This window comes from Perissodus microlepis, chromosome 22 (assembly GCF_051167445.1).
Source record: "Perissodus microlepis isolate ML-2025 ecotype Zambia chromosome 22, ASM5116744v1, whole genome shotgun sequence".
NCBI classification, from domain to species: Eukaryota; Metazoa; Chordata; class Actinopteri; order Cichliformes; family Cichlidae; genus Perissodus; species Perissodus microlepis.
In genome coordinates this window covers 20,867,367-20,891,647 of record NC_140481.1, presented here as the reverse complement: position 1 = coordinate 20,891,647, position 24,281 = coordinate 20,867,367, and the positions used below count along the sequence as shown (strand labels likewise).

General features: G+C 42.1%; 1 long non-coding RNA gene across 1 annotated transcript; it reads left to right on the top strand.

Moving 5' to 3' along the window:
• The first annotated feature begins 1,108 nt into the window (after positions 1 to 1,108).
• LOC146363014 (uncharacterized) lies at positions 1,109 to 24,019 on the top strand. The gene is made up of 3 exons (XR_014799239.1): positions 1,109 to 2,259; positions 4,918 to 4,961; positions 23,761 to 24,019. It is a non-coding gene; the product is annotated as an uncharacterized LOC146363014 (long non-coding RNA).
• The last annotated feature ends 262 nt before the right edge of the window (positions 24,020 to 24,281 follow it).

The following is a 24,281-nucleotide window of genomic DNA, read 5'->3' as shown; positions in this document are numbered from 1 at the left end:
TTTGTAACCTAACAGGGTTCTTAAAGGTTTGGTGCAACTGAAGTTTTAGGTTCTTGTTGTACAGTTTCTAAACCTAAATCTTGTCCCTGACATACATTCATATTGTAGAGAAAGGCTTAACAAACTAAACACTTGCAAATTCACTACCTAAAATACATGAAACTACGATGCATTAAAAATGAATTCAGAATAATTAATTAATAGTACAATGTCTCAAATAAACGAACCCAGTGATACAGTGTACTCTGTCCTTTTCAGGTTGTCACTCACTTTATGACACCAAAAGGTTGTTTGTGTTCTTCTGGACGTAGTGTTTTCAGTGAGGAAGAAACATTTCGTCGCTCATCATCTTTCCCCCAACCTTATAAACAGTACACTTGCACAATGACTGAAACTAGCCCACTGTCACTTTAGGACAGCAGGGAAAGACGCTAACCACCTCTATGGCTATGCAAGTGGAAGCGGGTGGCTGGATGATCTATTGCAGGCTACGTGCAGTTTTTACAGGCTTTACAAAAAACGGCTCTGTAACAGTTTATTTTAAGGTCCACTTCTTTCTGCATTACTCTCCACTGAGACAAATTAAATAACTAGCCTGACATTGAAAGGGATCAAAGTTGGGTAACCAAACTATAAGAATTTGTATACTTTTAGAGAGAGGAGGCGGGGCTAAGCGGCCACTGCAGTGTATGTGTGAACTGTCGAAGAGGAGAGTGAGGAAGCACAGCTGGTATCGGTGTATCAATACTGCGGAAAACCAACACGTATTGAATCCTCTTTCAGCTGTTCAGAACCAATGCATATTTGGACGATGCTCGTTTAAGTTTTATGTGGCAAAGTGCTGAAAATGCAGAACGTTGTGGCTTTCCTTGTCCGTAAAGTCGCATCTTATGTGGCATTTGAGCTAACATCTTGCACCAGCGTGTGGAAGCACTGTATCTAAATCAAAGCTAGCTAAATGTGTTTACAAATGTGCAGACATGTTCATACACACATACACAGCAGCTCTGCTCTCTGTGTCAGCCTGTCTAAGCGCCTTCCCCTCCCCCCCTCTCAACATCTCTCTCCCCTTTTTGTCCCCCTCTCCTTTTCCCTCCCCTCACTGCTCTCCTGCCTGCGAGCACTATTTCAAGCCTGTGCTGAGGACAGAGGGAGGGAGAGAGGCAGACGCGCACAGATGCGCAGTTAGAGAGCGAGGGGAGGGGAAGGCAGACAGGATTTGGAGTTCAAGTGCACGTGCAGAAAATGGGCTGAATAGAGGAGAGTCGAAGCAGAAAGGAAACCAGGAAAGGGAACGGCAGGAGCTGGAGACAAAAGACACAGTAGCTTTCTTTCTTCCTTTTCTCTTCAGAGAAAAGAGAAGGTATTAGCCCCATGAAAAAATGAGAACCACAAAATTTGAATATAGCAAGCATAAGACAAAAATGTATTCCAATTCTTGCCCCCTCCTCTTTCCCCACCGCCACACTCCTCCTCCTATCCCTCCCTCCATTAACCTCCAGTCTCTCGCTTTCTCTCCTCTCTCTGGTTGGCTTTTTCTCCCCTCCCACCTCTTCACACACACATGCACACGCCCCGGACTCCTTCCCACTCATTTCCCTCATGCTGTTCACTTTCACTGGAGACCGACCGCAGTAAGCTCAGTTTTTGCCTTCTTTTTCTTTTGCTCGCCATTCTGCTTTTTATACCCTCATATACAGCAGCGGCGCCACCGCCTCACTATGCGTGGCAGCCCTGAAAAACGCAGGCCGTGGATTGTCCCTGCATTAGACTGCATGCCATGTCCTTTCCTGTAAACAGTTTTTTTTTCTTCTTCCCTTCTGCAGTATATTTTTTTTCTCCTTTCAACTCCATAGTTGCGTTCTCTGTAGAAAATCTTATCTGCATTTTGAAGTTGAAGCTGAGGGGTTGAAGATTATGTCTGAATGGACACATGAAGGAGACTGAGGCAAAAGAATGAGGGGAAAATGGAGAGCATGGCCTTAGAGAGAGAGAAGGCAAGAAAGAGAGCAAAAGAGACGTAGGAGAGTACCGGTACTGGCAAGAAAAACGGGAGGGGGAAGAGAGGACCAGTAAGGGGATAGACTTGGGAAGGAGGGACAGCTGCATAGGAATTGACAAAAATCGCGGGAAAAAGGGGGGAAAAAAACTCCAGAACGAGAAGAAACTGGACTTCTCTCCAAACTCAGACTCGCACTATGTGGCCGCCTTTGATTTTGTTTTCAGACATGATTTTTCATCAGTTCTGATCATTCATCTGTGAGTATACTGTGTACATGTCCTTTTTCTCATATTCTGTCTTTCCTTTCTTCCTCTTCCCCCTCACCTCACTTCATTTTTTCCCAACTCTTTTCCTTTTTCTTTTGAAAAATGTGTTCCCTAGGTTGCTAATCCCCCCCCCCCCCCCAAAAAAAAAAAATCCTGCTCCTCTATCCCATCTCTCGCTCCACCTCTCACCTTCTTTCGCCGTCTTTCTTCCCCCCCCCCCCCCTTCTGCCCCTTATCGTGGGTTATCGCTGTTCTCCTTGCCTCTCCTTCAAGGATTACCTCTGCTCACATTTAGATGAGGGCTTTGGAAAGGGATCACTGAGTGCATCCAGTTTTAGGGGGGCCCCTGAATGGGAGGCCAGCACTCGAAAGGAGGCATGTGTGAGACTCTGTTCATGTGTGTTGTAATATGTTGGAGTGTGATTTAGAGTTAAGGGAGCCGGCAGCGCTTACGCATGCGTGGAGTTGCTCGATGATCACGTTTCGTATTCAGGGATTGTGCCATGCTGCTAGTTATAAAAATGTATAGAAATGAAAGCAGAGGTAGTTGGATGAGAAATGAGGAGAATTAAAGTATTGCTGTTTTGTTTTTCATTAGATGTTTCTCTCCTCCCATACGGCTCCCTTTTTTTCTTCTTCTTCTTCTTCTTCTTCTTCTTTTTTTTTTTTTCTTTCCCCCCCTCCTTCATCCGGGTATCCCCAATCTCTCTGGTCTGCTTGTAAAGACAAAACCCAGTCCAAGATGTAATTTTTAGTATAAAGATGTCAGTTAAATGGCAAACAGGTTTTTAAACTTTTGTATCTGAACCATGACTTTTGAAGTGCTTAACTTTATGTAAGAGCAGTGAGGTAAGTACAGTCAGACAATTGAGAGACTCAGGATATATAAGAAGTCCCCTATCGTCCATTTGCAGTCCATCCAGCCCTGACTACTTTTTTTGCCTGCGGTATCAGCCTTGGATATCTTCTGGCATCTCCTTTCTTTTCCTTAGTTATACATGTGTCTGCTGTTTTTTCTTTTATTTACATATCCTTCTGTTATGTCACATTCTGTACCACAGTTGCTATCTTAATCCAAGGTATTGCTCCAAGGGGTGCGTATATGTGTGTTCCTGCGTCGTCGTTCTTTATAGATGTGAATGTGCAAACGATAATCCCAGAAATGCTTGATCGTGCAAGTTTATGCCTTTTCTTTTTTCTCCCCCCTTAAGTTTAAAATCCTAATCACCTTTTTGCGCATTAAGACTGCGTAGTTTTGTAAAGTTAATTCAAAGCTGTCATCTTGTAGACTGGTTTAATTGTGTAGCCAAGAGCGTTGGATAACACTCTCTATCCTAGTTTGGTAATAATAGTCTGTGACTAAATGTGTGCTCAATTTGTGTGCAATGAGATGACAGCATCACTGCCTCCTGTGATCAGCCAAATAGGGAGGGTGCTTTTTGTTTAGCATCATCCCAGGGTCAACCTTTCCATGACCTCCACTGTACTGTAGCTCTTAAGAAAATGAAAGGGAAAAGCCTTTGATGTCAGAATTTTGCTGGAACCGCATATCTGCTCTGGTTAGCAAAAACACAGAACAGGATAGGCTGGCTAAAGCTGCCCAGAGCCCTCAACCTGCTCTTATTTATTTTAAATTCATTTTTTTCCCTTCAACTTTGGCTAAAATCTGCCAAGCATGTTTTGATTCCACTTCTGAGCGGATTTGGTGTCTATTGCCCTGTGTAGTGGGACCCCCAGGTTATGAAATATTACTCAGACAGACCTGGTGTTATGTAATCTTATGTAACTGAGGCGGCAGCTCAGCAGGCTCGTGATCAGGGGCTCTGGAGGAGAAGCTATATGGGTCTGCTTATGGTATGAACTCGCTGGCAGGGTCAACACACTCCTGACTACCTGGGACTTAAAGGAGAAGTAACCCCAGCTGCACAAAGGATGCTACAGCAACCATACATAGTGCATCAAACTGAGGACGATGACCCAATTTGTAGCAGGTTGTCTTTGTGCTTCTCTTTTAATCTGAAAATTTATAATATAGAAGCCAGTTAATGTTAAATTATTCACTAATCTCTGAATTTAACTTTAAATAATCTACTATCAGACCTTCGTTTGTAATATTGAAAATATCCAGATTATTGCGGTCCCTCTGCTTTCCCCACGATCCTGTACCAGCTCTCCGTGAATCTCATGTGTTTCTCATTCATAATTGATGGCATTCAACCGCAGCATACATTACTGGATCAGAACAGACCTCAGGAATTCCCATGCAAGCTGCCGTTGTAGCAGGTTTGAATTTTGGTGCTGACGGTTTTCCTTTTAACCTGGAAACTGTAGTGCTAGTGCAAAAGAATCAGGCTTAGTGTGAAATGTAAACTATACAATGAAATCTCTGCAAGAGACAAAGTGTGCTCTGTAGCAGAGGACTAAAGACCTTGAAATAGCGGCACAGTTGGGGGGGTAATTTTACTTTGATATTTAAGCTCTTATAATAAATAACCTATAATAAAATGGTGTGAAATTCTAAGCTGTAGATTCAGATTAGCTTTAAAGGTGAATAACCCACAATCTTTTTATTCACTCACATTTTCCAAATTTCACTACATACTGATTGAAAGTTGTTTCAAGCGATTTACTCTGATTTGTCTCTTTCAGACTGAACCTGAAACAGCCAGATCATCAGGACGGGATTTTAAAAGGTAAGGAAATTTCCTGCTATAAAGGGAGATGAAAGAAGCAAAAAATTCTGTAGTTTGTGCTTTACTGATCAGAGTTTTGCTTAATGGCACTCAGTAGTCAGGAACACTTGGTCAGCCATTTTAGTCTGTGGTCCGATCGAAAAGCCGATGCACCATCACAATAATTGAATTACTCTTCCCTGAGTCATGCTGTTGTGACACAGATATCTGCTAACCATGGGCCTGCGTGAAAGCGGCAAATATGCAGTCTTTAACTGCACATCTTTTTTTTTTTTTTCTTTCTTTCTTTCTTTTTCTTTTTCTTTTTTTTTTTTTAAACCAGTTTAGTGCAACTCTTGTCAGCTGGGCTTGATCTTAGTAAGCAACAAGTGGAAGGGTCATCAGTTGGTCATGTCCTGAATATCAGATGCTGTTGAAAAGTGAGAGAGCATGGGTATAAAGACAGGCCTGTGGTCTAGCCTTGAAGCTAGCTTTGGAGATGCCTCACATTACATTTGTGTCTTTGTGCTGATGTCACCCCATGCCCCCAGACCAGCACGAGGATAAGAGTTACATTCTGCCTCTGTGACACAATAGAGCCCTTCTTGCCCTGATATTTTCACAATGTTTTTGCAGGGCCCTCGGTGTGCACACACATGCGCACAGTCCTCTGCAGGCAGCACAGGCTGTTGATTCAGAGCTGGTATCGCTGCTGTGCACTTTACCTGATATTAAAATTCTCGTGGAAGGTGTTTGCTCAGATTTGTAGCACTCTGCTTCCACGGTGCGTTGTAAATAACACGCTCTCAAAATGACAAATGTTAACGCTGCTTTATGAACTGCGTGCTTTCTGTAGGATGTGTAGATTCAGTGGTGCTCTGATTCCCCTTTACAGTCCGTACAGTGTGGAGGTGTGACATGGGTTAACGTCTGAGGCCTGGAGGAATGTGTCCGGGTCAGCGCTGAGAATTCCTCAGTCCTTCGAGACTAGGTCACTGCACTGGCAAGAGTCTGCCACCTATTTTAGCATGCGCACTGCTAACTCTCCCTCCCCTCTTTGTCTCTTCCAAGTCTGGCCTTCTCTTTCCATTCATTTCATCCTTTCATCTTTTGTTCTACCTTCTTACTCTCTCTGCTGTCTTTTAGTTAATCTGTCTGCTTGTCTTTCAGTCACACCATCTATTTTGTTGTCCTACTTTGCCTACTGATTTTCTCGCTCTTTGTTCTGCCTTTTATTTGTCCCCATGCACTCGTGCTCGTATTTCTTCAGTTATTCATGCCTGTAGGTATTTACACTCCAGCCGTCATTATTCTGTCACTGTCTGGTTTATCCATTCTCAAACCACTCGCCCTCCTTTTGTTTTTCTCACTTTGTCCTTTCTTTCTTGTTTTTTTTCTTTCCTGTGGCACATTGAGTTCAGTGCTGCAGGTGCTTTCAACAGGGCATATGAAGCAAAGAAGCACAGGCTCAACTGGCTTGCTTATTAATGCAGTGCAGTAACATGCATGTGGTGCCTGGTGCTGGTCATGTATGATTTATATGGTGTTCTTACACACAGGCTCAGGGCTTTCATACCCGCTATCAGTATTCCTGAGTGAAGGAGTTTGCAGGCTCACCTCTTCATTGGCTAACAGCAGGGGTGACAGACAAACCCCCGGGTACTGAAGTGTTCCCACTGATGGCAGATGTGGTGATTTGACAGTCTGATCCTCACACGCTGGCTGGATGGAAGCACGCACTTCAGACGTGCAGTTTTTAGACATCATGCAGAGTGCAAGGCACATCTGGAGATTTTCTAGACTAGGAATGATAATGAGGTTGGGGGTGATTTAAATTTGAGAAAGAATTGATGTTGGTTTTTTTTTTGTTGTTGTTGTTTTTTTTTTAAGCAGGTTTTTGATTTGATAGGAAAATAGTTTCCCTATATAAACTGTTAGCAACAGCTCATAGTTGATAATGACTGATCAGTAATTGATCATTTTTAAAGTAAAATAAGGATATCTGCCTAAAATAGTTGGCAGTCAATACAAGAATTTCATTTATTGCACAAAGAAATTCTCATTAATGTATAACTTTTTAGCTCCTTGTCAAAGTGTTTCAATATTTGGCAAACAAGATTTGCTGTCTGTGTTTAGCATCCATTTTGTGCCAGTCAATATGTTGGTGGGTCACTAAAAATATCTGCAGTTCATTTTAGTTTAGACATTTAGTTTTCTCCTATTTTGATTTGTATGACTTGAATACAACAAATACAATATATAAGCAATTTCAAGCATCTTGGGCTTTAACAATGTTCCATTTTAGTATTTCAACCACTTATAGATAGAATGGGAAGTAAACCAGTTTGTGAAATAAGAAAATAGCTGCAAAAAAATAAATCCTTATTTTAGTAACTTTATTTGCATGTTAATTTTTGCACTTTCATTTCAGGAGCCTGCATTAAAACCACTGTACTAAATTAAATAAATCCAGCATGTTGGAATTTGACACCAGATTGTGTGACGCACAGTAAAATTGTATTTACTAATCTGACAGCATAGGTGTAAATCTGTTTGTGTGCACTCTTTGGACTAAAGCTTTGGTGGTTTCAGACAGTGAGGAGAGGTGAGACGTGAGTAATAGCAGTGACTGATGTCACAGACAGCAATGCGCCGCTTTAGCTGCCCCCCTGACCCGGCTTTAGGATTGCTGCAGCAGCGTGCAAGCACCCGTGGGTAACGCACGCCAAAGCACATTAGAGAAAGGGACACGGAGAGAGGCAGCGAGGGAACAAACAGAACACACCTCAGGGGGACGGAGAGACAGGGAGACAGACGGGTTGGGTGGGGGGTGTCGGATTAAAGAGGACAGAGAAAAGCTGAGAGACGTGGTGAAGTCTGGCTCGCCATGCTGCTTTTTTTTTGCTTTCTTTCTTTCGTTCTTCAGCAGACTGTCTGGCTTGAGTTGATGTACTACATCACAGCCTCGGGTTTCACTGTCAACCTCTCTTTGCTGGATTCACTCTGTCACATGTGTTTATTACAGACGAGTCTCTGGATGTAAAAGAAAATGAGCTGAACAACAAATGTATAATGGTTAAGTAGTCTGATGGGAAAAGGTCAAACATTTGGTCTCTGAGGATTCGCCACTTTTTTAAATATGACAATTCTAAGAACAGTGAAGACACCATTACACTTTACATTCACAGATGTTTCACTTAGAGCTCACAGGGTAAAAATATTAGAGGTTGCTATCATCCCCTTCATGCACTGTGTGGTGTTTCTTTGTTTTAGAAGGGGAAAAAATTGGGAGAATTGGAAAATTTCTTCTGATAAAAGGGCTTATCATTGGGTAAAACCTCAATCAACAGAGGGGTCTGGTGTAATGGTTATGGTGCATACTACATAACTACAACATTAAGTTTAAAATTTTAATTCCTGTCTGTGGGACTTTTGTAGCATATATCATCACTTTTAAGGTCTAAAAGTAAAGCAATAAAAAAGCAAATCAATTCAAATATAATTGTAATGTCTCACCCTTTTTTTTTTTTTTTTTTTTTTTTTTGTGTCTCACTTTATCTTGTTTATATCCATGGTCACTGTCTGTCAGCTCCCCTCACGGTGTGAAATTGCTAAAGGTGAAAATGCTAGTGCGAGTTCAACAAGGGGATAAATGAGCGACAGTGATGTAGCTGAGGGACTGCTGAGCTGGCTGCCTCAGACATTATTTCCCATGCAAGTCTGATAGATTGACTCCCTCCTGTGCTCCACTGGGTCCATTGAGCACTACGAAATATGCAATTTGTGATGATTCATGTGAGGCAGTAGAAACATTTCTGTAGCTCAGATGCACCGAGAGACAATAAGATGTTTGATCTACAACCTGAATGATGCAAAAAAATTTGCACTGATGCAAATGTAGGAGAGAGAATTTGGTGTCATTACAGTCACACCTACACACCATTATTTAACATGACTAACCTCCCTCTTCTACTGGGTCAGTACATTACTTTCCTGTCTCCTCCTTATATTTATGAGCCACAAGAAGCAGTTTTATTTACACACCTACATTAATGTATAAGAATATAGCAAATCTATAATTTGTGTATTAAACCTCTGAAAATGGTAACAAAGGCCTAAATGCAGTAGAATGAAAGCTGTGCCCTTCTTTATACTTCCTTGTATGCTGCAGGTGTCACTGCTAGAAATTAAGGTTTGCTGCTCTCTGCTTCCAGAAGTGTAGAAGAAATTTAGAGATTACGATGATCTAGATTGCACATACTTTTTGTGTTGTTTTTTGTTTCTAGTAGATTGGAACAGATAAAACAACCACTTTTCCTCATTTAAGCAAACAACACAGGGGGCTTGCTTGCACCCTGCATCAAACAGTCCGGCAGCTGGACGGTCAACTTGACCTGGGTACTTAATAGCCCATCGCAACGATTTTACTCAGTTGTGTAAAATGTGTTCATGTCAAGCTTTGCAAAAATTAATTATCACCAAAAATCACACTTTATATTCTGCAGCCAGATGTTTAGGTTTAGTTTCACCAAATTCTGTCCTCAGCACAGGTTAATTTGACAAAAATACACATCAAAACACAACAGTACTGTCATTATTGAAGTCAATAGTAATAATTATATCAATCTGGCTGCCAGATGATCCAACAAATACATGATTTTTAACTTGGTTTGCCCCATTTCAATGAAAGTTATTTATTACTCAATTTGCTAATAAGCCAGTGGCAGTCAAAGGGTATCTGGGCTTTCCTAAATGAAATATGTAATGCCAAATATGTAATGTTAATGCTGGCGCTCACTATTGTCCATCAGGCTTGCCTTACAAAGGCAAACAGTGAATTTCGTAAAAGGCATTGCTATAGGTAGCTGTATGATTAAACAATATCTATACAGCATACAGTATCGTCTCTGAGGCATCATAAATACTACACTCAAAGCTAATTGATGCATTTATCATTGAAATCCATCTCTAGAGCCGAGGAACCTTGAGCTGAAAGTGCAGAGTGCTCATTCGCAGGCACTCAGCACCCATGTGTTTGTTTTTTCGCCACTATCACTTGAAAGTCACATTGAGCTCCGAATCCCAAATGGTTCTTGATGTTTTGATCTCACAGCCAAGAGATGAGCTGATGCACAAAACGGAGCAATCCTGTTTGCGGTTTCAAGGTGATACTTCAAAGTGAGAGGATGTCAAACATGTTTTCAGCACAGGTTAAAATCACTGATGATGCAGTACGTGTCGCAAGTAAATACATTACTGGTTTAAATGCCAGAAGGTATTTGCACACACAATGGCCTAGAAAGACCTTGAAATTCTAATTAATTAAATCTGGTTGCTTTCTCCATTGTCTAGACAAATGAAGTTGGCCAGTATACAACTTAAGAGTACCCTGTCCTTGAGAATGAACACATTAGATTAGGAGCATCTGTCCATATTAAGTATTTAAGTGATGCAAGCTAAAGCTTTACATTCAAAGCTGAAATGATATCTTGGACTTACTGTTTACAGAATTATTCTTGGAAAATTGCCACTCTGATTTAATTTGCCATTTTCTAATAATTTTGGGTAAAAACTACTGATCAGAGTAGGAATTGACACCAAGAAAAGTTTTAGGATTCTTCATACTAAAATGAGAAATTGGGCAGAAGTTTAGCTCTTTTCCAATCTGAACATGTTGGGTCCTTGCTGATGTCGCTGAGCAAATGTCAAGCTCCAGCTGGGAGTTTAAGTTGAAAGGTCAGAATTAAATCCTTCCTTTATCGAGATTTCTTATTGCGCCTGGTGAGACAAATTCATTATTTAGACACAGAATTTAAGTGAGGGGGAAAAAGTCAAAGTTCATTTCAGCTTCAGCTGGAGGGTTCAGCCTTGTTTATTTGCAGCCATGACCTTCTCGCCCTGGTTATCAACAAATCGGATCTTGCCAAAAAGAAACTAACACGGGGAAAACTGTTGCATAAAATATAAGTAAAGCAGAAATCATAGTCCTACTTACTACTGCTGCAGAGAGGGAGAGAGACAGATGGATGTATATCCATCTGTATCTTTTCATATATAGAGAGATGTATGTACATTTGGAGATTGTGGTGTGTCAAGGGTTTTGTAACCTTGACAGGGCTTTCCTTTAAAAAAAAAAAAAAATTACAACAAAGAGAATCCCTTTTTAAATTTCACTTTCTGCTTGAAATCACCACTGATGCAGAAATGCTGTATATTTTTTCTAATTTTCCTTCTACCTTGCTTAACAATTGGTGACGTAAAAGCGTTGAGGGTTGTAGAAGGCTGTAGAAATGAGTGGTCTTTCCCAAGTGGACAGTTAGTAGCTGTGCTGCTGGTAACACATCACCCTTCAACCCACCATCACACATCCTCCCCCCTCCTCTGCTGTGGCGCATCACCCCACTCACTTGCTTTCAATCTCTCCTTCACTCCCTGGCTTAATATTGATCTTCATTTGTTTCCTATTGATCTGCCACTCCACCCTCTGCCGCATTGAGCAAACACAAGGACATACCGTGCACGCAGAAGCTTACAGACGCAGCACACGCTTGTGCGCATACACGTGCGCAAACCTCTCGGATGCAGATGCAAAGAACAAAAGGATAAACACGACTATTTGCAAACCTATAAGACATAAACTGCTTCAAAGGTTGTGCACACACCTGCAATCACACTCTCCTGATATGAGAGCTTTTAGGCTGAGAACACGATGGTTTGGAGAGGTCTCAGCTCAAGCATCAGGCAAGCTAATGGCTTACAAAGGAACCTGGATTCTATATTGATCCAACACTTTCAGAGTAAGATGAAAACATAGTGAGTCTAGGGCTGCTGGTGGCAGGCGACACAATTACAGCTGCAGTTCATTTCTCAGGTTTGCTGAATTACGCTCAGAATCATTAGAACAACAAATGAGAGGCATTCATTTTGGTGGTAATTGTGTAGCGAGGTTAATGAGCCAAGGTGACATTTGTGGCAGTAATTGCATATTTCTTGAAAACTATTCAGTGAGTTCAGAGTAAAATTCTACAATTAAGTCAGTCAAGGTTAGAGCTGCATGCTGATGGGCTTTCCCAAAATGGTTTCATAGCAAATACTGAAATGTAATAATGGCCTATCATCTGTTGGGGGAAAAGGAGCTAAAGCACACAATGGGATTAAGGAATTGATGATCAAACACTTCCAAAAATCTCAGCCTACCTTTTCCAGTATCAGCAGTAGAAAGGAATTTGCATAACTAAAATTTTAACATTAACACTTGCTGTATTTGAGCATTGGTTTGTAATATACTGTTTCTGCCGCTTCTCTTGCAAACAATGTCTTTGCTAGATATTTGAGATTGTATGCCCTTATTCTCATGTTTGAACAATATTGTACCACTCCCTCTCCGTGTTGACGGACAGCTTTTCACTCGTTGTATGATGTGTCCTCAAACTACTCTGCAAATCAAGAGCAAACAAACTAGTTCAAGCATAACCCCAACCCTTACTGTGGAAAGACCAAAACCAACAAGGCGCTAGTCCATCTCTTGTGCAATCTTTGGGTGGTTATTGGTTTCTGCTTAAAACTTAATTCTTTGTAAAAACCTGGAATGAATACAAGCCATTTCCAGTTTCAGAAAGGCTTCCCTAAAGAAGCTTGGATTGTGATACATACAATTGAAGTGGTTCTTGTGTTTACATCAGGCAGGATTAACATAACTACACTGTCCTTGTCAATCATAAAGGAATGGTGCCATTGGCATGTTTTGGCATGTTCCTAACTGATTTCTTAATGAGTTGTTTTTTAAAAAAATAAAAATAACCAGGTGCCGAGAGTTTGTCCACTGATAGGTGAACTGTTTCTGCAGACCAACCAGCCACACCAAATTTTTGGTTGGCGGCATCAAGTTGCCATGACACCAGACTGTTTGTCATGCCCTCTGACCTCCTTTCAGGACATGCTGTGCTCAGTCAGACTGCATCTCCAGCAGCGGCTTGAGTTCAAAGGGCCAGAGGAGGGGAGTGAGAAGCAAGGGGAGGGGAGGCTGTGTCTGCACTCAGTTATATTAGATAAGATGCACCACAGGCAGTACTCTGCTTAAGCCTTAAGTGCATACAGACAGGAACACACAGGCCCATATATACATCCACATGTGGGAATCTTGGTGCACACCAACAAAAAAGCCATGCATTTGTCTCTTTCATTGTATTGCACTGTCATAATTATTGCATTTGTTTGGGTGAATGCTGTTTAATTTATGACGTTGGATTCTATTTTCCAGCGTTATTAATGTATTATTCATTGCCATTGTCTTCAACTGTCTCCGCTGTACATGAATTTTTGTACCACCCTCTCATTCATGCTTTGTTGATGGCACAGTGTTCGTTCTCACCATTATCTTCCACTTCATCCGTTTCATACTCTGCAACACAGTGTTTGAGGCTTCCTGTGTCATAAATGCATAAATTGCTATACATTTTTGTGCTACCAAAGGCAGGGCCATTATGGTTTACTTGGTCATGAACAAATACTTTGGGATGAGTCCAGAATGACTTCTGCTTTAAACATCACTGTTTATTTACATACCCAAACTGGATGTTTAAATTTGTTTACTGATTCTCCCTATTCTATCCTGCCGTATGCTAATAATCTACACAACGCTCTGCAGTTTTCAGGAATGCCTAGGTCAACCATCCAGCAGCTCCATGTAGCGCCATGGAAAAATAAAGCTCCATGTAGTTCCTGGTTGTGACGTTAAATACTTCAATGTCTTTCCTTATTGATATTCAGAGGTGTGACTCAAAGGTAAATGGCGCAATAGATCAGGGGTAATGATGGCTAAATGCCTTTTAGCCTGACTTTTGATGAAAATGATCCCAAATTTGAATTTCCGTCATTAAAAACACTATTAACACATTAGGACCTTTTGGAAGAAGACTGAAACGCATGGATCATTGCTGCATATGTTACTCAACATAATCGAATACGGGGCCTCATGTAACTGCCTGCAGGCTTAATCTTTCCTTTTGTCTGTTAGCCAACAAAAGCGGCCTTGCATCATTTGTCAGCCACAGTCAAACCATTAATAAAAAAATAAATAAAAAAAAATTTAAATGGCCCATATTATTTAAAATAATTACACACTGGATGCATATAAAAGCCCCCATTATGGAACTGGAACACTACCATGTTGGTCTACATTTATTTAATGCCTAGATATTGTGTGTAATCTACAAACTTGTGTATTTGTGTGAGAGTGTTCAATCTCTCCTACTCACACACTGGCCCACACAACCCAATAGCCATTGACAACAGTGCCCTAGCAACCATTGGGCATCATGCCAAGCCACTGAGGTTGCCTGGTAGTGTGTTCCCATGGTTACATTTTCTGCCTTTGTAAATAAGGTACGATGAGAGCGAGGGGTGGTGGTGGCAGTGGGGTTGGAGAAATTGTACTACAGAGTCTCATTTTATCTTGGGAGCTAATAATTTATGGTTTGTGACTCGCAGATACTAAATCTGGTGCTTCAGCCAGCTGTATTCCTACTGAAGGGGTGCTTCAGCATCAGCGGGGATTTGGGGTCAGTCCTCTTCACACACAGTCCAATCTGATTTTTAAGGAGGGCTGCACAGATGCATGTCATTTTCATTTTTATTTATTTATTTTTTAAATACACACCCATTCCAGAGATCTTATTAAAATGTGGATTAGAGAATAACATGGATTTGTATAGTTTAATTCCTCTGAGATTTCTAACAAACATTTTTGGGATTTTTTTTTTTTGTTTTGTTTTGTTTTGTTTGTTTGTTTTTTGCTCTGATGACGTGCATTTGTTTTGTTTTGTTTTGGGGTTTTTTGTTTAAAAAGAAAAATCAAAAAATCAAATAGGCCGGCATTGCTCCCTCACCTTGAAGTTGAGAACCACCGTCTGAGGCCTGCATTCCTGTTGAGCTAGCACTTGCCAGTTTATTTGCTGTCACTGGGCAGATTTCGCTAGACTCTGCCCCTACATTGTTTGGGTGGTGCCGTACTCTGTGCATCACTTCTCAAAGCCAAGGAGTGGCTGAGAGCCACCTGAAGTCTTTGTTCTGTCTTCGAAGGCAGTGTAAATGTTTTGATCATTTGTATGAAAAGTGGTGGGCTTGATTTTTAGTTGACTGGATAACGCGTCTATTTCTCTATTGCTCAGTTTTGTTATATATATATATATAATTTTTTTTTTTTAAATCCTACTGGACATTTGTACTTGTATAAAACTACTCATAGTACTAATCTCAGGTTACTTTAGCAGGTGTAGAAACATTAAAGTAACACCTTCAGATTGCAAGCTAAGATTTGCTTTATTTTGAAGAGTGGAGGTTGGCTGCCTTAAAGCAAACAACTTAAACCATCCAAGGAACTGGGTTCAGGGAGTTTGTTACTCCTAGCAGCAAAAAAAGGAGAAAACGACCAACTTGGCAGCAAATGCTAGAGAAGCAAAAAAAAAAAAAAAAAAACCAGACGCTCAAACCCAATGCAGTGGACTGCACTCTGGATTTGGTCATTGTGGAAAATTCAACAGCTTTTTGTAGGGCATTTTAGTCTTGACTGACTTACATGATCCTGTGCATGCATTTAACACCATGTGAGCTTTTTAGATTTGTCTCATCCCTTAACCAACAATATTTTTTGAATATGTACAAGAATATTGCAGCATTTATAGCCTTTTCAGGTACAGTGTCACATAAACAAATCTTTAAATTTGAGAAATTGTTTAGTACTGTTTTGGGGCTACATTGTTGTATTGAAAGCTTGGATGCGAATCTCATGTGTTTTTTTGTTGTTGTTTTTTATTGTTTTGTTTTTCTTTTAAATTGGCGCAATACCAATCCAGAGTAACTGATTAGCTTCATTAATGACAGATTTTAATTAATGCTCTCTGCACAGATATCTTTGTTATAACAGCTGGGCTCTTTGGTGCATTTTCTTCAATTTGATGACCTTTTTGTGGCAACTTACATCTAACTTTATACTTCTGCTCAATATAATTTCACTTTCTCTCGCGCTCCCAAAGGGGCGACTGTTCTCGCAAAGCTTCACCTAACCCAACACCAGCTGGGGTTCCGGCTTATAAGCCACCCCTGGCCTCCAGTGCAGGGGCTTCCCACCAGAATCTCACTGGCACACAAACACACCCAAGCAGATTGGCAAAGAGCTGGCATTGGCACAACCATGCCGCATGCATGCGTGATCCGACTGCGAATGAGGTGAGAGGTTTAAAAAGGGGAGGAGAGGAATCAAGGGGATGGAGGGCGGAGAGAGAAGGGGGGGCGGTGGAGTTGTTATGAACAGAGATTGTCTGGAAAAAAGTTGTAAAGAGTTTGTTCTGTGAAATGTTCAGTGATGAGGGACAAATAAGAGGCACTTAGAGGTGGGAGGATGGCCAAAGGAAGAAAATGAAGGATGGGCAGCGTGGGGGCCTTTCAGTATGGCAGAGGGCAGGGCAGAGGGGTGAGGTGAATGAGTTTATATTTGGAAGCTGGCCCAAAACAAGTCTCTCTGAAGTTTGAAGTTTCCTGAACACAGGCTCGTTTTTCTTTTAAGTCTTTTTGAATCTTTAGTACAGTCATAAGACAGTTTACAAACTACTTTTAGTCCTGCTAATGTAATTGAATAGGGCCCTTCACAGCCATGTATCATCCTAATAGACCTGTGCTGGGCAATGTATACTAATACACCCTTAATGGTTGTGGCAGGCAGCAGTGAGTTACCCTTTAAGGAATCTGTGATTTCCACTTATGTGTTTGCATCCAGCTCTGTGAGAGACTAAGACTTGTGCATTCAATGTTTTTTTTGTTTGTTTGTTTTTTGTGCAGTGGCCAAGCTGAATGGAAGGCCTAGCAACTCAGCTGTGCAGCAGCTATCAAGTAATCAATGAGTCCTTGAGGCACACAGGAGCAGTGTCAAAACACAGCCATTGACTGCTAACAACAGCCAATTTGCTGCTTTTGCAGGAGATCACCTCAGCTAGATGTCGAATGTGTGGGTGCGCCCCATTATTTATGGAGTATAATGAGGCAGATTGACTGGATAGTGCTGTTACTCCAAATTGTCATCCAATTATTCACCCATTAGATCCTGTTTGCTACACTGAAAACTCCTCTACAATGCACCAATTTCTGCATTACACTGAATAATGCCCTATTAAATAGCATAAATCGGCATATCCTCTTACAGTGTCTTACAGTGTACAGAGGTGTCTGACACCTTCCTGAGATTCAGATGAGGAAGAAATTCATGCGTAAACCAGCAAACGGCAACTGGACAGAATGTACATCAAATGCGGCTTTTATATGTATTTACAGACTCAGTCTCTCATTCTTCCATTCATGTATGCACTCAAATTTGCCCCCTCTATTGCTCTTGGGAGGCATTGTCCTCTGTTCTCAACAGTCATCTTTCAGCATTACAAGCCTCTCTGCAGCATTGCTCAACTCCACAGGGTGCTTCACATTTGTGTTTCGGTTTGCCCTTGTTAGTATAAAGACCTAAGGCCAGTGATGTGTTCACTACTGCTGCAATTCTGTTAGGTAACACTTGACAATAATTCACCGCCGCAAGGTCAGTTTTGCCTTTTTAGAAACTTTTCAGAGAATAATTTATCTTTATGTGATAACAATAGAGAGCAGGGATGTGCATAAAGAGTTTAGTCTGATTGCTTTAAAGGGATGAGAAATGATTGCAGTAATTCACAGGCTGGCGACAAGTGGGATTTTTGTTTCTTAATGGAAAGTACCAAGATGTTGTAAATTTGAAGATTCTATAGCAGTCTGTGTTAAATCTAAGCGATGGCTCCTCCAAATGGCCACACGCAATAGTGGAGCAAATTGCCAGATCTCAGAGGAGTAAGATAATGAAGCACATTTGCAGTCAGTCTGTCCTTGAGTTCACGTGGCTCTCATGTTGTGCTTGGTTGTACACAAGCAAACAATGAATAAAGGGTGAAAACGCTGCCCACTAACACATTTCTGACTGCCTGGCAACAAGACCGCCATGTCTTTTTCAGGAAATTACAAAAGACTTTAGATGCAACCCTGCACCCAAACAACCTATTCATTTAAGGATGGACAAGGCAATCTAAGACATGGCTTAAATCTCCTAGTAGAAACACGGTTTAATGTCAATTTTAAAAATGAGCTAAAATGATGCAGGTAAAACACAGCTGGAATTTTATTTCTACGTAATTCTATTTGCACAGCTCTATGCTGCTGCATTTATTTATTTTTTTTAGAGCATTGTAAAACGTAAGGAAACCTACGGGAAAGTCCCTTTTTTTTTTTTTTTTTTTTTTTTTTTTTTTTTTAGGAGGGAGCCTTGGATGTAGAGTTTAACAAAGGCAGTTTTCTTCTCTGTGCAAATTGAGACGTGCAGGAATCAACTCCAGTGTTGGCTTAGGGCAGTTACTAAATGGGCTTCCATGCAGGAAGGAATTTGCTCCAGTGGCCTGCGTAAATCCCTGATGTCCTTGCCACCAATTGAGGTGACTGCTCTCATTGGTATCTATTGCAAAGGATACTGCTATTCAACTCAGGACCCACCCACTTAACGTCTCCAGTCAATATTTGGCCCGTGGCTGCTTGATGTTGCTGAATGTCCTCAAATTTGTGGCATCCGGTCGTCACTGAGTTTCGTGTGTGGGTGCTCCTTATCTCAGGCTCGGCAGCAATCACTGCTCATCTCAGTGCCAGGCCATTTCAGCTGATGGCTCAACTGATGCCCCCCTATTGTTTTGAGACTGCACATCTGCAAGTTGCTTTGCAGTCCACCTCCACTTTAGCTCCTCTTTTTCACCATTCTGTCTCCAACTTTATCTGTAGGCATCGATTCCTCCTCCTGTTCTATGCTGGGGTCTTGCTGCCTTCCCTGTCACCTGCTTTCCATGTTTGCACACTGAAAGGGCAAGGAAGTCCCACAACACACCCATGCTGCCAAATATAAATTACTACAGATGGAGATCAGTCTTTTATTGACTGCAGTTCTGAAAGATGCCTTTTAAAGTAAACTGAAGTACAATCTTTAACATAAGTAAAAGTGAAGAGCGGCTGAGATGAAGGCAGGTGATCTGCTATGACAATCTCTTATGGGACCAGGCAAAAGATTATATTTAACTGAAACGGCTGGCAATTTCCTTTTAACAATCAAGTCGATACCCTTTTAGTCGAGCTCAACCTGTCTCTGTATTTCCTGTTTTTAACCCAGTTAACAAAACCGCTTGAATAACATCATTTTCTGCAGGAAACTTCCGTTTCAGCTTTTCCAACTTTCCCCTTTGGGCTTTTGTAAATGATGCCCCAGCTATGCAAATTTTACAGGCAAAATGCTTAAATATATTCGGGGGTGGGGTGGGGGGGTGCAGGTGCAATCTTATTGTGTGCATTTATATACTAAAGGCTTAAGAATGCTTATGGATTTATGTCTCGACATCCCACCATAGAAGTGAACAAAGAAATGTTCCTTCGATCAGCTTTGGAGGTCATATGTGATAACCTTCAAAGCTGATTGCAGTGCTGGAATACAAGTATGGCTTCAGCAACAATAAAAACAGCAGCACAGGATTATTAGACTTTAACCTCTGAGAAATGGTGGAATAGTGCTCTGTAGTGCTGAATTGAATCTTTGAGGATGTGGAAGATTCTAGCAGCTCCACTTGCAGAAGTAGGTCAGGCAGACGCCTACAGTGAGCAACTGCAGGTTAAGTGCTTGTCTTTGTATTCATAGATGGTGAAAGTCTGCCTCCACCTCTGGTGGGGGGAGGTGGTTGTCGACATACTGCGTCTACCCACAAGAGGGAGACAAGTCCACAAAAATGCAGAATGCGTTATTTCAATTCAACCACTTTGGTGTTAAACTTTGATCTTGTAATGAGACTGGGAGGGGAAAGAAACTTCAAGAAGCTTATTTGATTCCTCGCAATAGAGAAGTCACTAAAAATATTGTACAGTAAAACATTTGAAGCTTTGATGGCTTTGAGATCATAAATGAAGCAAAAGATGAGAAGACTGTGTGGAAGAAGACTCCAGTGCTGACCCGCTCCTGTGCTCTGCAGTGTGAGGTAGTTGGTTGTATGGTTTCGCATAATAAAAAGCCTGGAGATAACTGTACAACCTTCTAGCTTTCCCTGCGGAGTCACCCAGACTTCACCTGAAAACATCCACATCGTGCTTCTTGATGTGGTAAGTATGAAGAAGAGCACAAAAAATAAGGATAAGTGACTTCCTTTTTTAAAGTGGTAATGAGTTTTCAGGGCTGTAGTTATATATCTCTTTCAAGGTCTTTTGGACGAAACTTCTATTGGCTTTTCAGTCAACGACAAAAAGATGCACCAATGCTCCATGCTGTACAGATGGCGTCCGTTATCAGATCTAAAATAATTTCTCCTTCAGCAAATTCAATTTCACACCAATAATTATAATGAAACGTGGAAGGGGGTGGAGGGGGAAAAAAAGCTACAAAACCGCTTTAAATCTAATACATCTGAAATACTAATCGGGTTTTGCTGTCGAGGCCCACCTAATCCAGACATCAATATATCCACCTTGCTCTGCAGTGCTCTTTGGTTTATTTGGTGCAGTCCTACGGGGTATAGAGCCCCAACTATCAATAGGGGTTTGTTTCTGGGCTTTTGTTAGCACGCCATGCACAGGAACGCAGAATATTTCCTGATGTCTTTGGGCTGGAATGTGAGGAGCCTAAAATGCAGGAAAAGTGGAAATTTAATATTTCGTTAAGAGTCAGGGACATTTTATGGTCTGGTAGTGACGATGTAATTCAAGTTTGCCTTAAGTCCCCTATTGTAACAGTTTGAGTATATGAGCAGTTTGTGAATATGGCAGAGCTGTGGCTGTGTGTATTCGGCTGACACAAGTCTCCAAAATGAACTGTGCCCGCTGCTCTCTGTAGTCATGGCAGATAATGACAGTGTGCCCAGACGTTCCTATCAGCGTGTCCTCGAGCACAAGGCTGTATGTGAACTTGCTTACTGCCTCCGCCTCCTTCCTACTGCTCCCTCACACCCCCACCCCCTTCCCCCACCCTGCTCTGTCCCCCAGTGTGTCTGGCTAGTGGCTCAGACACCCAGTATCCGCATTGCGTTGCAGTGCTCAAACGAGGAAGGGGGGGGAGAGGAGGGGAAGAGCACATATCAGCAATCTCTGCCGATCGCTGCTCTTTTCTACGAGCACACAAAGAAACTACTCCCCAGCATCTTCTGACTCCAAATTCAGCTGTTTGCCACCTGCTGTTTTACAAAAAGGGTGGCTCAAGTCTCCTTTTGTCTTTAATTTTTAGCACATTTCACACCGTGACTGTTTTCCCCGTTAACACATCTGTTTTCTGGTTACTTTATTAGTCTGCCACTTTAAATTCTCACTCGTTTTCTAATTTCGGAGATTCTTCTGTCAAAGGAGTTTACTGACACTTTTTTTAATAATTAATAATAATAATTATTATATATATTCAGGAGTTGTGGAATAAAAGCTGCTGAATTGATGCGTAGATGGTTCAGGCAGGTTGTGTTGATGAAAGACTGAAGAAGAGAAGCAGCAGTGTTGTGGTCAGAGCGGCTGGGAGGTTAATCACCTTTGGGCTTGCTGTGGCTTTGATCCTCGCGCTGTGTAAAATCCACAGCCTTGGTCTGAGCTCCCTACGCTGCCTCTTCCACCCCCACACCTTCATTCCCCTCTATCCTGCACACACTCTGACATGGATGCATGCGTGCACGAGGACAAAAGTGCGCACACACCTCAAACACACGCCCCTCCCTCTGAACACATTGACTCTCTTCCAGATGCACCGAGCACAGCAGCCCAAGTTCAAACGCACACGAAGTTAGACACCCACGTAGAGACACACTGCATCATGTGAACGTAGAGTTGGGGGTTTTTTGGGGGGAGGGGGGTTGTTGTTTGGTTTTTTTGTTGTTTTTTTTTCCCTTTTCAGGCGAGACGGGACGTCAGGCCTGGAAAAAATGAAAGGGGGGGTTGGAAAGCGAGGAAGCAAGGGTGCAGAGATGAGGAGGGAAGGATGAAAATGAGGGGTAGGGCTGAGATGAAGCAGGGGGAGGCGGGGACAGAGTGATAGAGGGTGTTCAAGCAGGAGAAGAGAGCGATAGCTGGAGATACTGCATGCTTGCATAAGTGTCTGCCTGTGTGTGTGTGTGTGTGTGTGTGTGTGTGAGAGAGAGTGAATGTTTGTATGTAGGTGACACAGATTTATGAAGGGGAGGGGGTGGGGGGTCATAGCGCTGTTGGTGGTTACTGGGTGGTGGTGGTGGTGGGAAGTGGGGTTATTGGTAGAGCACCAGATAATGGAATCAATGCAATCGTCTGTTTTTTACTGTGGTGTACCTGCCTCATAGTCTGTTCGGACTCTAATCGCCTGGAGAATTAATGATGTGACTTGGCAGAGGGAAACGGGTACAGAGCAGAGCCAGGGACAGCGCCTGAGAGAGGGATAGAGGAAGAGGAGAGACAAAAAAAGAGCAGAGCGAGAGATGGAGGGGTAGCGAGAGGGGAATAGCTTTTCTGTTCGCCGTCGCCACTGTGTACTGCACTCAGAGGAAAAGGAAGACTGAAGATGAGGCAGGATAGGTTTTATCAAGCGCTGTTCTTTACCGCTGGATTAATTGGCTTTTTTTTTTCTCTCAGAGGCAAGAATGGATCAATAACTCATCGTAAGAGTGTGTGCGCTTATACCTGTTCTGTGTACATGCACTTGTTGTATGCGTGTTCACAGGGAATGAGTGTGTTCATGTAGGGACCACCAGGCAAACAAATGGTGAGTTCGAAATGACTCAAGCGGGCCGTCTAACAAATCGAGCGATTTGACTGACCACATCCACCCGCCATATTCCTTCATTATGTCCACCTTCATGTTCATTCTGTTATAGGGTCTTTTTTTTTTTCTTTTTTCCTCGAATATTTCACTTCATTTCCCCTCCAGCCTCTGGTTCACATCCTCCGCTCTTTGTCTGTCATGCGATGTTTGAGAGCAGCAGAGAAGCTCATAAAACTGGGGCAGAGGAAAATATCTCCAAGCACAGAGACAAAGAGGAAATGGGGAGAGGCAGTGTAAACTCTCACACAGACTGCAAAAAGGCTTTATATTGTGAGCACCTCACTGTCGCATGTTTGTCTGCATGCGTGCACCTGTCCACAGGCTGGTTTTTGGTATATTAAGGACATGCTCTGGATTGTTGGCAGGTGACAGCTTAGTCATCTGGACACAACATGCGTGTGATGCAAATGGAGCTTCTCAGCTGTGCATGAGTTGTTTGAACTCTGCCCGATTCTTTGTGTGGTATCTGCCGTGTCAGGCTTGTGTGACTTTTTGTCTGGCTAAGAGTAAATCAGTGCTACTCCCTCAAGGCTGAACATATTTGTCATGGGGGAGTGATTGCATAATCCTGTGAGATCACAAGGCCTGTAGGAAATGTAAGACGACAGTGTCTGCGGTTGCAGGCACAGCTGTCCGTGGATGTTACATATATGTGCACAAAGATTCGTTGCGTGTGTGAAATGCACGACCGCTCTAGAGTTTAACTCGTCCGTATAAGGCCTGACTTGTACGATAAATTTGCGGGTTTTTCTTTGCGTACTTGTCTACTAATGCTGTCTGCCAGCAGGGGGCGTTTTTATTTCAACGACTTGCTGCACAGACCTGCACTGAATAGCAGGCGCTGGCTACATCAGGAGGAAAAGCAGCCAGACGGGGCCCTGAAAACAAAATGTAGATGTGTAACATTCCGATAACGGATGTTTATATGCGGAATCGTGTCCTAATCAAATCCGTCTCTCTTCACAGGATTTGATCCAGTTCTGTCGGGCGAGACGATCGGACTGCATCGGAATCGGTAACCAACAATGGTAACGTCTCATGTGACGCATCAATTGTCATTTTAAAGTATTTTTTCTTTCCCCATAATGTAAGATGGCATGTATCTAACATAATTGCATAATAGTGGTGTAAACATGACATGCTTATGAATTAACCACAAAAAGATGGCACACGTCACTGCAGTCCATTACGTAGAATTGACGGACACCTGACTGCGAGCAGCTCTGGGTGTGCTTCGTTGTCCCTGAGACCCTTAACCTGTGATGATATGAAAGGTCACAGGTGAGGTCCTTGGGAACAAAGCTGCATGCATTTGCTTCTGGATGCCAAAAACAATGTTCTTTAATAAAGACCAGCAAAAGTAAAAGCTCCAGAGTGTGCAGAATGATCTCCAGAGAGTTTCCTAACCTTCCCACTCATCCTGGAAAAGCTGAGAAGAGACAGCATGGTTCTCTCCAGGGGGCAGAACCTTTTGGCCGGCTTTGTGC